The following is an 11,407-nucleotide window of genomic DNA, read 5'->3' as shown; positions in this document are numbered from 1 at the left end:
TAACTGTTTAAATTTGTTTGCTGGGCATTACCAATTATTGATTCGGTATTACCGCTAAAAAAAAACGAAGTTTACCGAATCATCTCATCATTCATCAATCTCATCATACATCTAACATCATTATCGCCATCACCGATCATCACCTTCATCAACAAAAAACGTATTATTTTGTGTGACCACTTCATATAATGTTGTGACCACTTCATATCATGTTTTTGTCATTTCATATAATGTTGTGATCATTGCATATAGTGTTTGAACCACTGCGTATAATGTTGTGCGCACTTCATATAATGTTGTGAGCACTGCATACAATGATGTGATAACTGCATATAATGTTGTGAGCACAGCATATAATGGTGTCAGCACTGCATATAATGTTGTGAGCACTGCATAAAACCCCTGGTAGTTAAACACGGTTACACCACCATCTACCATTGAGAAAAACACTCGTATTATCAATGTTCCAGTTATAAGTGCCCCATCTGTTGGCAGGTGTAGGCCTCCCTTCTATAAGATAAGGTGGAGGAGGTCCCAGAGTTACACATCTGTAAACCCCACCGTTATCACTAACCACATTTTCCAAACCTGCAAATTGTAGAACTTGTCAAGCCCAGAGCAAGGGCTGAGTGAAATAATCCCCCAATCACTACCAGTCTCCCTGAACCTCCCCATTCAAAATTGACTCTCCGCGTAAGGATAGTAGAAGATAATTAAATTTTTTTTAAATGTCTTGTTCTCTTTCCAATTATTAAAATAGTTAATTACTTTAAACTAAAATTCATTCTGGATGCTTAAATCGCAATAGTCCATATGTCAATAACGTGCTTCATGACGGAAATGTCCAAATCATAGAAACGAAAGTTTGTTTTCCAAATTATCCTGTTTAGGTCCAATACTATGAAGGTCCTGCTTGGATACTGGTAACCATAATATTGCAATCAAACACAGCAAACAAGTGACTGAAAATATAAAACAAAAATAGCAGCAACTATTCTCATAGGGAGTGGGGGCGAGTTTGGATAGTTTAACTAATTTATGTAACACCTGCTTTCTCGTAACCTTTGTCAGCTGCGTGTTTTGCATGAAGAAACATTTTTGTGTCGGTTTCTTCCTGTTTGCTAATTATAATATTAGTGCATTATTCATTATCACTATTTCATGTTCAACATATAGTTTGTGGCACGTACTTCCATGTGATACAAATAAATTGATACCTTCAAGTGTAAATTTATAGGATTGTTTACTCTATTACACAAAGAATTCAACAAGAGCACCTTTGTTTCTACCAACTGACAAAAATTTCTTCCATCGCCGAGTACACGAATGTGATGGTCTAGAAATTATCGTAATGATTTGCCATCCCAATGACCTGCGATCCCGTTCTAAATTTTGTTATGGATATTGTGGGATACTGATCAGTGACAAAATCAATGCAGGGAGATCTTTTTTAAACTAAAAGAATGGTTTTAGAGCAACATTTGCCAAATCAGAAAAAGACTTGGTAACCTAATAATGGATTGATTGACTGACTTGCCATCAAATATTCACTTGCTTTCCTCAGGAATGGGTTACATTTGTTCCACGCCCATGCTACCAAATCTGACTGGGGTTCTCACCTCCACAAAATTTTCATTATTGAATCTTTGGAAAAGTTGATTTTGTTGTACGTAGGAAAGACTCCCCCCCCCCCCGCCCCCTTAATACGGGAATTCTAAAATTCTAATTCAATCTGGAATTCCAAAATTCTGATTCAAGCTGCGAGCGCCGTCTAGAGCCATGCAAAATATGTCAATGAGCTACAGGCTGCAACACGCACGCACCCACACAAATATTTGATAAAATTAAACCAGGTTATTGAAAATATAAAATTTTTATAATCTCGATTAATTTCACTTTCCGATATATTGATGATGTCCTTTCACAGAATAACCCATATTTCAGCCAATACTTACATCTCATATATCCCAGCGAAATTGAAATTAAGTATTCTTCTGATACTAAAAGGACTGCTTTATACCTTGATCTTTTCCTCAATATCGACACAGATGGACGACTTCACACGAAAATCTATAATAAACGGGACGATTTCAACTTCCCAATTATCAATTTCCCATTTCTCAGCAGTAACATACCCTCTGCCCCTTCGTATGATGTTTACATATCTCAATTAATACGTTATTCTCGTGCATGTTCACACTATACGGACTTCATGTACAGAAGTGTGCTCCTAACGCAGAAACTGCTCCAACAAAGTTATGAGGACAGATTAAAAATGACACTCCGTAAATTTTACGGACACCATCACGAATTAGTTGATCCATACGATGTATCTTTGTCCAAACTAACTATGGAAATTTTTATCACGTGTTAGATTGAGGTTTATCATTACGTCGTCTGATCTTTTTATTACCAAACGTGACTTATTCCCGAATGTGACTATTTTGCTGAGTGTGAATTCGTATTGCTTTAAGACGTGGCACGGTACTTTCCATCCCAAATTAATTTGTTGGGTTTTGATGTTGTGTTTGTTGTTGTCATCGGATTTTGTCAAATGTCTCAACGTTTGTAGTTGTAAATCGAATTGTTTTCTGTTGTATTCGTGTGTTGTGTTGGGGATAACTTCTCGTCCAGTTCATTTGGTATATTTAATTTTGGATCAACGAAATTTACACTATATATTTGGTTTGCAGTTTGATCAGAGGAAACACCCACACAGCTAGATAATAAAATTAATTATCTAATTACTACTACAATTAAATATTTATTAATATTATATTTTTCACTGCTATTGATAACAGTTAGATAAATCATACAAATTTAATCTTGAATTTCATCCAAATTCTTTCTTAATTTTCGGAACTCGTTTTAGAAATTTAAATGTGACGTCACTTTGGGCGTTGCATTGATATGGCTAACACGGCTGTGATTTTGTAATGTTTTCGTTTTTATTCTATAGCTAGTCACCACTTCAATTAAATCATGTATATCTATTATATAGTCATTTTATAAAATTTACTGTTTGCAAAATGTATGTATTATTCCTGATACTAATGATGTTTTTGTCTCAGGCGGATAACCCTGGCCTTCCAACATTTTGGAACTTTTGGTTCTCGGCGATCTTCAACTTTGTAGTTGTTAAGACTCTCAAACTTTTAACATCTGAGCATAGTTTTGTGTGGCGTCTGGCGTATAAAAATCTTTTTTAACCTGTTACCTTTTAATGGCTATTATTCGTTTGTTTCTCTGTCCTATAATTTTTTTACACTTTATCGGTTTATTAATTGTAACCTTGTCGTGTAATGTTGGCATTTTAAAGTTATAATTAACACTGCCATTAAAGCGGGAGGTTTTGCATGCCACAAAACCACGTTCAACCCACCATTTTTCGTAAAATGCCCTGTACCAAGTCAGGAAAATGGCCATTGCTACATCATAGTTCGTTTCTGTGTGTGTTACATTTCGCTGTTGTGTTTCCGTTGTGTCGTAGTTATCTTATATTTGATACGTTTCCCTCAGTTTTAGTATGTAACCCGGATTTGTTTTTTCTCTATCTATTTATGAATTTTGAACAGTGGTTTACTACTTTTGCTTTTAATTAGTATGAAGATAGGAGGGCCGGAAAGGGGGTTAAGAATGGACCATAAAAGGGCAGAAATATGGACAAAACAAATGAAGAATGAAGAAAAACAGGCCAAATTAATTATGAAGTTTTATTATCCTAAACTTATGGATGTCGAGATTTCAACCAACATTTTCTACATAAGAAATGTCTGTACCAAGTTAAAATTATGACAGTTGTCATCCATTCGTTTGGTGTATTTGAGCTTTTGATACTGCCATTTTGAATTTTCCTTGGAGTTCAGTATTTTTGTGATTTAATTAAAACTAATGCTTTAAAAATAGAATTTGGTTCGTGTAAATATGTATAATGAGTCTTAATCACCTGTAATCATTATCTATATTTCGAAATAAAAGATTTAATCAAGGATCTTGTGACAAAACAAGGAGAATCAATAGCATTTATTTAAGGAGGCTCGCGGGTACAAAAAAATTCAGCAAAAAATCAAACTTTGTTTTTTCAATACAAATTTTATTTTTAAACAATTAGTATTACTTTATAATATGGTACAACAATCACCCGAAGAATCGATTCGGTTTGGCCAAAGATGACTTTTTAAATAGTTATATCATTGAACAAGCTCCAAATTGTCTCCCTTTGCTGCAAAAATGCCATATTTTGGCATTAAAATTGAAATATCTTTTTTAACTCATCGGTTACCTATATTTTTTATTATTGTTTTCAGATAAGCTGTACATAAACTAAATAATTGTAAAGTTTAAGCAACTTCTGTAATTTAGTTTTTTTTTAATTTCGATATTATCACTATTTCTCCTTTCAGTTCAACAGAAAAAAAGGACATTAACAAAAATGTATGCTTCTTTCGGAGGCAGATTGTGAGCTTAAATGAACGGTGACCCCATTTATTTATTTCATTTTTCTATTAAGTATATGATAAAGTTCATTTATAAAAAAAGTATGGGGAAATGCTATATTAGAAAAAAATATGATTTATACCCGCGAGCCCCCTTAAACATTTTAAACAGATATTTTATTTCCGATGATTTCACAGCATAAACATTTCACATAGTTCAATAATCATATCTATACTATTAAACGAGAAGACCTCATTGTTGGTGTCGCTACTCTTCTTTCCACAATAAATTAATCAGCACGACTCTGTGTCCTATATAAACAGTGCATAGTCTCATTTGTCATCCATTCATATGATTATTCAGATTGAGTTATTTTGGGAGAAAAACGAGAAAAAGGCATTCGGATATTTTCCCGTCATTGGACGAAATTTTAAGTCAGATTATACTTCCGGTTTGCGTTTTTCTGTATACTTAGAACAAACAAATAGTACGAATAAAGTAAATTTTAATTCTGTTCAGAGTATAGTAATATACAGATAAGCGCTAAAATTATTCATGTGAACTTTTGATACCTTTTCTGAAATTCTCCATTCATTAAATATTTTACAAAATTCATTGATTACAAAAAAAAAAGATGTGGTGTGATTGCCATGTTGAGACAACTCTCCACAAGAGACCAAAATGACACAGAAATTTACGACTATAGGTCACCGTACGGCCTTCAACAACGAGCAAAGCGCATACCGCATACTCAGCTATAAAAGGCCCCGAAATGACGATGTACAAAAATTCAAACGAGAAAACTAGCGGCCTTATTTATGTACAAAAAAGGAACGAAAAACAAATATGTAACACACAAACAAACGACAACCACTGAACTACAGGCTCCTTACTTAGATGTTCATAACATACTAAATGTATGTTCATATTGAAATTGATAGAAAACCAAAAATTGGGAATTTTGGAAATGAAGGAGGAGGTATAAAACTTCTAACAACACTTTACATACTTTTAACTCCGCTCTGAATGCCCGCGATTTCGCGGGTGTGTTCTAGTATATTATATCAATGAATGGACTTAAAAACATATACTGTTTGGGAAATGTCCTATTCGTGTTTTTAGCTCTTTCTTATTGAATTAACGTGTTGACAGAACAAAACATGACTTATGGCTAATTTTAGCTTATATACAAGGTAATATTGAGAGTATCAAAATAAAAATACGGTAGAACTATTCTTGTTCTCATTTCTAATGAACAACTGCACGACGTAATACTACTGGCATCCTTAACATCTAAGACTGTCTGTGTTGTTTCTAAACACTTGAAATTAGTCGTCATGGTAGCAACAACCAACTTTTTTTTTTAACAATAAAATATAGTTGAAAGGCACAAATAATCTAACAAATATGCATTTTTGAAGTATAAAACACTTTACTTTCAAAATATATCTCAAAAAATGAAAAAAGTTACAGCTATTTGAAAATTCGTTTTTGTAACCCAGAAAAGTACATTTTTTCTTTCAAATGACTCAAAACAAGTTCCATATCGTCCAAATTGTTAATATCACTCCTTTAGATAATCTATGCCTACCAAAATTCACTGCTGACCATCTAGTTGAAATTCCAACACTTCAAAGCCTGAAATATAAGTATGTAGATACATAAATAATAATTTCAATGTTTAAAAAAATATAAAATAAGAAAATAAAAATTTAGTTATCTCCCCTAGCAGAAATTCCGAAATTGAGTTATATTCCTTTGCAATAATGGTAATGCTAATGTAATGGTATTTCTTGCTGTAAAAACTTATTTTGTTGTTCTCTTCAGTTGATATTAAAAGATAAGACAATGTTCCAGTTCATTTATCATTATATTCGCTTAGGCAAATGAATCATCCAAATACATATATAGATATTACTTAAAAAAAAGAAAAAAAGATTAATTTCTTACCTTTATCCGTCACAGTTTTACTGTAAAATATATACAATAATCAACTACTGATATACATGTATATGTAGATGCTCTACTTCTTAACAGTCTGAAATATAAATATATATAAATATATTATTTTATTTGCACATTTAAAAAAAAAGTAAATGAAAAATTGCAAAACACGAATTTACAAAAATCATCAAAGTATGTTGCTTTCTTTTACTGTATTTGACATAAATGACTTTTAAGTAGATATTATAATAATTGAAGACATATATACACGTAAATAAATACAAATATATCTTAAAACATAAATATTAAAATTTCTTACCCTTAAGAGGCTGGGTTATATACAGTATAATACATAAAAACCATAAAAAACCATTTCTTTCGTCACAATCTGAAAAATAAATAAAATCAATATATATATAAAAAAAAAATATTTTTAGAGATCTTAAATAATTTCAAAAATATTGTTTGACACTGAAACTACAAAATAGTTTAGAACATCTTTAATACATGTAATAAATGTTGTTGTTAAATACCATTATATTATAAAGTTGCATTATGGGAATCTAAAGACTTATTATAAATAAAATTTAACTTCTAAAATCAGTATTAAGAAAATGTTGAAATAAATAATAAGCCTATGTAGGCACTAATTAGCAGTTTTCCTTCACAGCTAGATCAACACCTGTATTGTCATTGTAACAAAACAGAAAAAATTAAATAATAACTAGTAATTCAGTCTGCAACAAAAACTGTTAATCATAGCCTGAATGAAGTACCATTGAGGAAAGTAAAATTTTATGAATATGACTATGAAGAAAAATAAAATCTTGCAGTAAAACTTTTTCTAGTCAAACAGTTTTTGGTGCCGACTAAAAATGATCATAATAAAAAATTAATGTAGAAACGGCTATTTCAGAAATAAAATATATGTGGGAAGGCACTTTATATAAATATTACATGGGTGATGGGTATCAGTGCGTACTCTTTGATTCTCAATTACAATAATTATCTAGATTGCGGCTGTTGTCGTTGAAATAAAGTGCATTTTAACCCACCACATACATATTTTTTTTCTGGAATAGCCACAACTAATGTACCAAGAAAACAATTAAAAAACAACCAAAACAAATAATAATAGCAGTGCAAATTGACTTCCTGTCAACATCAGTAAATACAGTTAGTTTGTTAGTAAAGCTGGTTGAAAAAATAATTAGTACAAACCATATAAGTATAAAATGACAAGTCCTTCATTGACTTTTTGCCATAAAATGAACAATAACAAGAACTTCGAAACATCTGTATACCGTCCAACTACAATTTCAAGATTGCCTTTGCTGTAGTCCTCTTGTAACTGGTACACATAAATCGCAGGATCATCAGTATATTTTACATTATACCATTTGTAGAAACCGGGAACTACTGAAAGTACTTTTCCGTTATAAACTCCATCTTCAAATGTATGTTGAATATATTTCCCAACTAACAATGGCATTTCTCCATTATGTGGTCTTTCTTGGGTTTCAACACGTTTTGACTCTTCAACAAGTTCACAGAGTTGATTAGTTAGTTCCACAACTGTTTTTGCTTTTTTTTGACTTGAAAACAGAAATAACGATTTGTCACTTGCTTTTTGCAATAAGACGTTCTTACGAAAATTCAGTTGAGACTTTAAAGCTTTTTTCTTCTCTGTAACAGTAGGTATTTCATTTAAATGTAAAGTCACATCTTCTTTTGACTGCCATAAACCAAAATAAAGAATATCATTAGTGAAACCTTCTTTTTTCTTCAAAACACGTATTTTCTTCTCAGCAAGCTCTTTTTCCTTTTTTTTTCATTGCTTCTACTCTTTTCCTTTCAATTTCCTTTAACCGTTCATGAAACTTTTCCCGGATATGTTTCCCTTCTCTTCTGCTGTCATTCAAGTATTGTTCTCTTACTTTGTCATCTAAACTGTCCAGCCAGTCATTTGTTTTATTGTGGGAATAGAGCAAGTATGCCTCATTACATAAGGCTGTTGCATTTGGACGATATTTTAGTAGAAAATCTAGCTGACCAAAGAAAAATTCAGGGAGTTTGTTATGCTTTAATGTACTTCGGCTTTCCTTGTATATGTTTTCTGGTTTTGAAGAATACTTTCCTCCTGGAAGCTGGTCAGCAGCTTGTCTTTTAAGCAATATTAACATAGATGAAAATAGAACCTGCAATATCTGTGTTGTTAATCCGTCTGATTCATCCGGTTTGAAAAGGTTTTGCATGACCCTATCGTCTTCATTCATAAAAACCTCAGGAAAAGGCAACAATTTACCCCTTATTACATCAGAACTGTCATCTTTGGCTTCATTAAGAAAATCACTTATAGCTGCTAATTTGTCATTCATATCAAAAATGTGTGATTTGTTTTCAATGTCTCTCCATAATGGTGCTGTCAAGATTTTGAATATAATTCCAAGAGATCTGCATCCTGCAACCAGTAACGGAGCAGAAATGTCATTGAAAACTGAGGTTAGTAACCTGTTAGTACATCCATTAATAAATTCTAAAAAATGAGCAATATTCTCTCGATGATAATAAGTTATTTGGCCTAATAGGAAAAAAATGTTAAAACGGTTATGAGTGAAACGTACAAATTTCACATTACTGTCACCTTTGTCTTGTAAATATGTTAAAAAGGACCTATACACACCACTCTTCTCGTCCACTCCTCTACTAAATGCTTTACTGGACGTTCTTAATAGACGAATGGTACCACACTCATTGTTGAAGGAGAATGAATCAGTCTCTTCTTCAACAGGTTTGGGATTTTCTTCCTGGTACAAATTTTCAAATTTTTGCAATGCTTCAGCACAAACATCTGCAAAATTGACCAGAAGATGTAACGTGCAAAAAATTGTTCATCCGAGAAGCAACATTCTTTTCCTCATCGGATAGTAATCCCCAATCTGCTGTAACACGACTTAAAATTTGGGTTCTGTATTCTTCCAAAAGCATTTGAAATTTTTTCTCTGTGCTTGCCCTGTCTGACATTGTGTTTTTTATGTTAGTTAAAAGTTTAAACCCTACACTACAGTCATCTATATCTTTTTCAGCACATATCTCATTAATGTCGTGTAATATTTCTTTAAGAGTATCTAAAACAGTTTCTGAACCTTTGCACTGCATTTCTCTTAAACCAAGCACGTAGCTATTCTTATCTTCATCACTAACAACAAAAACCTCATATGACTTTCCAAATTTCGAAGTTTCGTCTGAATACAATGTCAAGTTTTGTTTCTGTGAAATATCAATCATCTGCCTTTGAGCAACAGCAATCTTGATGTCATTAATTCTGTTACATGTGGAATATGACGGAACCCTATTTGGCTTACGATTACATAATAAAGAAACAGCTTCTATAACTGGACCTACATTAGCAGCAGCTACATTGAAATTTTGAAGATTCATAACACACTGTAAAGTATCATTAGTATATCGATTCGAGGTTTCATCGAACAGTTCTAACGGTTCATTATCAATGAGTAAATTTTTAAGGTAATCATTTTCTTCAATTAAATCTTTATTTTGTGATTTTAATTTCTTCGCCTCTTTTTCCTTTATCATCCACTTATAGTTAAATTTAGTAATGTAATTCTGCAATTTGGTATCTTTCTCTTTCAACTCTGTTTGAAGGTATTTTATAATATTATGTTTTTCTTCAATAGTACGTTCAAGCCTCTTGGTTTTTGATTTTAAATTACAATTAATTACATTCAAATTTCTGGTCTTTTCTGTAAAGTTATAAAACTTTTTACCTTCTGTATTCCCCTTTCTGATGACTGATGAAAATTTTAAGTTCGATTTAATAATTTTACTTTGAGCTGCCTTGGCTTTTCTTTGAAGGGCTTTCTTGTCTTTACGTAAAGTTGATATTGTTGATACCTGTTTCTCAACTGTCGACTCTGTGTACTGGAGAGCTGATGACAATTCAGAAATAATACTTTTTTCCTCTTTTGAAACATTTTGTGTAGCCGTAGTCATTGGTATTGAAAAATAATTTTCCAGAAGAAGTTGTCTTCCCTTACCCCCTTTTGATTTGTAATCTCTACATAGTCTATTTAGTTTAGAATTAAATGCAGGTAGCGGTAAACTATTCATATCAATGTGTGACATCAAACATAAGTATTGTGCGACTTCTTTTGTAGGCGAAGGTTTATTTTTGGCGAAACAATAAAGTTCATATACAAGACCATTTTGTATATCACTTTTAGATATAAACGGCAAATTATTTCCCGACTCCAGGTCTTTAGCCTTAACTCCATATTTGTTCATATAGTATAACATTCTTGTCAGTATTGTGTTAATTTCTACTTGTTAAAAAGTAAAATGATTTATAAAAATACAGAAGTCTGAGGATTCTAAACGGAATGGATATATTTCACAAGTGTCATGTTCTAGACTAATTCAAATTAGATAATCGTCTTTCGAAATTCTTAATTTTTTTCTGCATTATATGTAATCTTCTGGCCAGGTTCAATTTCAGTTTGCAGTTTTGTATCCTGTAATATTTTATACGAACCTTTAAAGCAGAAACAGTCTTCAAATCTTTTACATGCTTTAAATTCTTGATTTGCTGAAATTAAAAAGAAAAAATAAATACTCTTGATTTGCTTAAAATGTAGACAAATATGTGTCCATAGTACATGAATGCCCCATTCCAACTATCAATTTCTAATTTGGCATTAAAATTAGAAAGATTATTTCATAGGGAACATGTATACTTAGTATCAAGTTGATTGGACTTCAACTTCATCAAAAACTACCTCGACCAAAATATTAAAGAAGCATTTGTGCATAAAATTTAGGGGCATGGTTTATATCCAGTTTTAGTTGAGCCCTTAAGTAAATACTGTATGAAATGTATGTAATGGATGTTTATGTTAAGAACCGTCACCCATAAGTGCAATGTTAGAAATACATTTAGTATCGCTCATCTCCAGGCTCGGGCAGTTTTCCGTTAGTTGTGAAGTATTGAAGGCTTCACAGCAAATGT

The 11,407-nt window shown here is 32.0% G+C and overlaps 1 pseudogene; it reads right to left on the bottom strand.

Moving 5' to 3' along the window:
• Positions 1-5,852: 5,852 nt before the first annotated feature.
• LOC139503447 (putative leucine-rich repeat-containing protein DDB_G0290503) lies at positions 5,853-10,923 on the bottom strand (annotated as a pseudogene).
• Between the last annotated feature and the right edge of the window lie 484 nt (positions 10,924-11,407).

Source organism: Mytilus edulis, chromosome 14 (assembly GCF_963676685.1).
Source record: "Mytilus edulis chromosome 14, xbMytEdul2.2, whole genome shotgun sequence".
NCBI lineage: Eukaryota > Metazoa > Mollusca > Bivalvia > Mytilida > Mytilidae > Mytilus > Mytilus edulis.
This window is presented reverse-complemented; position numbering and strand designations above follow the sequence as displayed.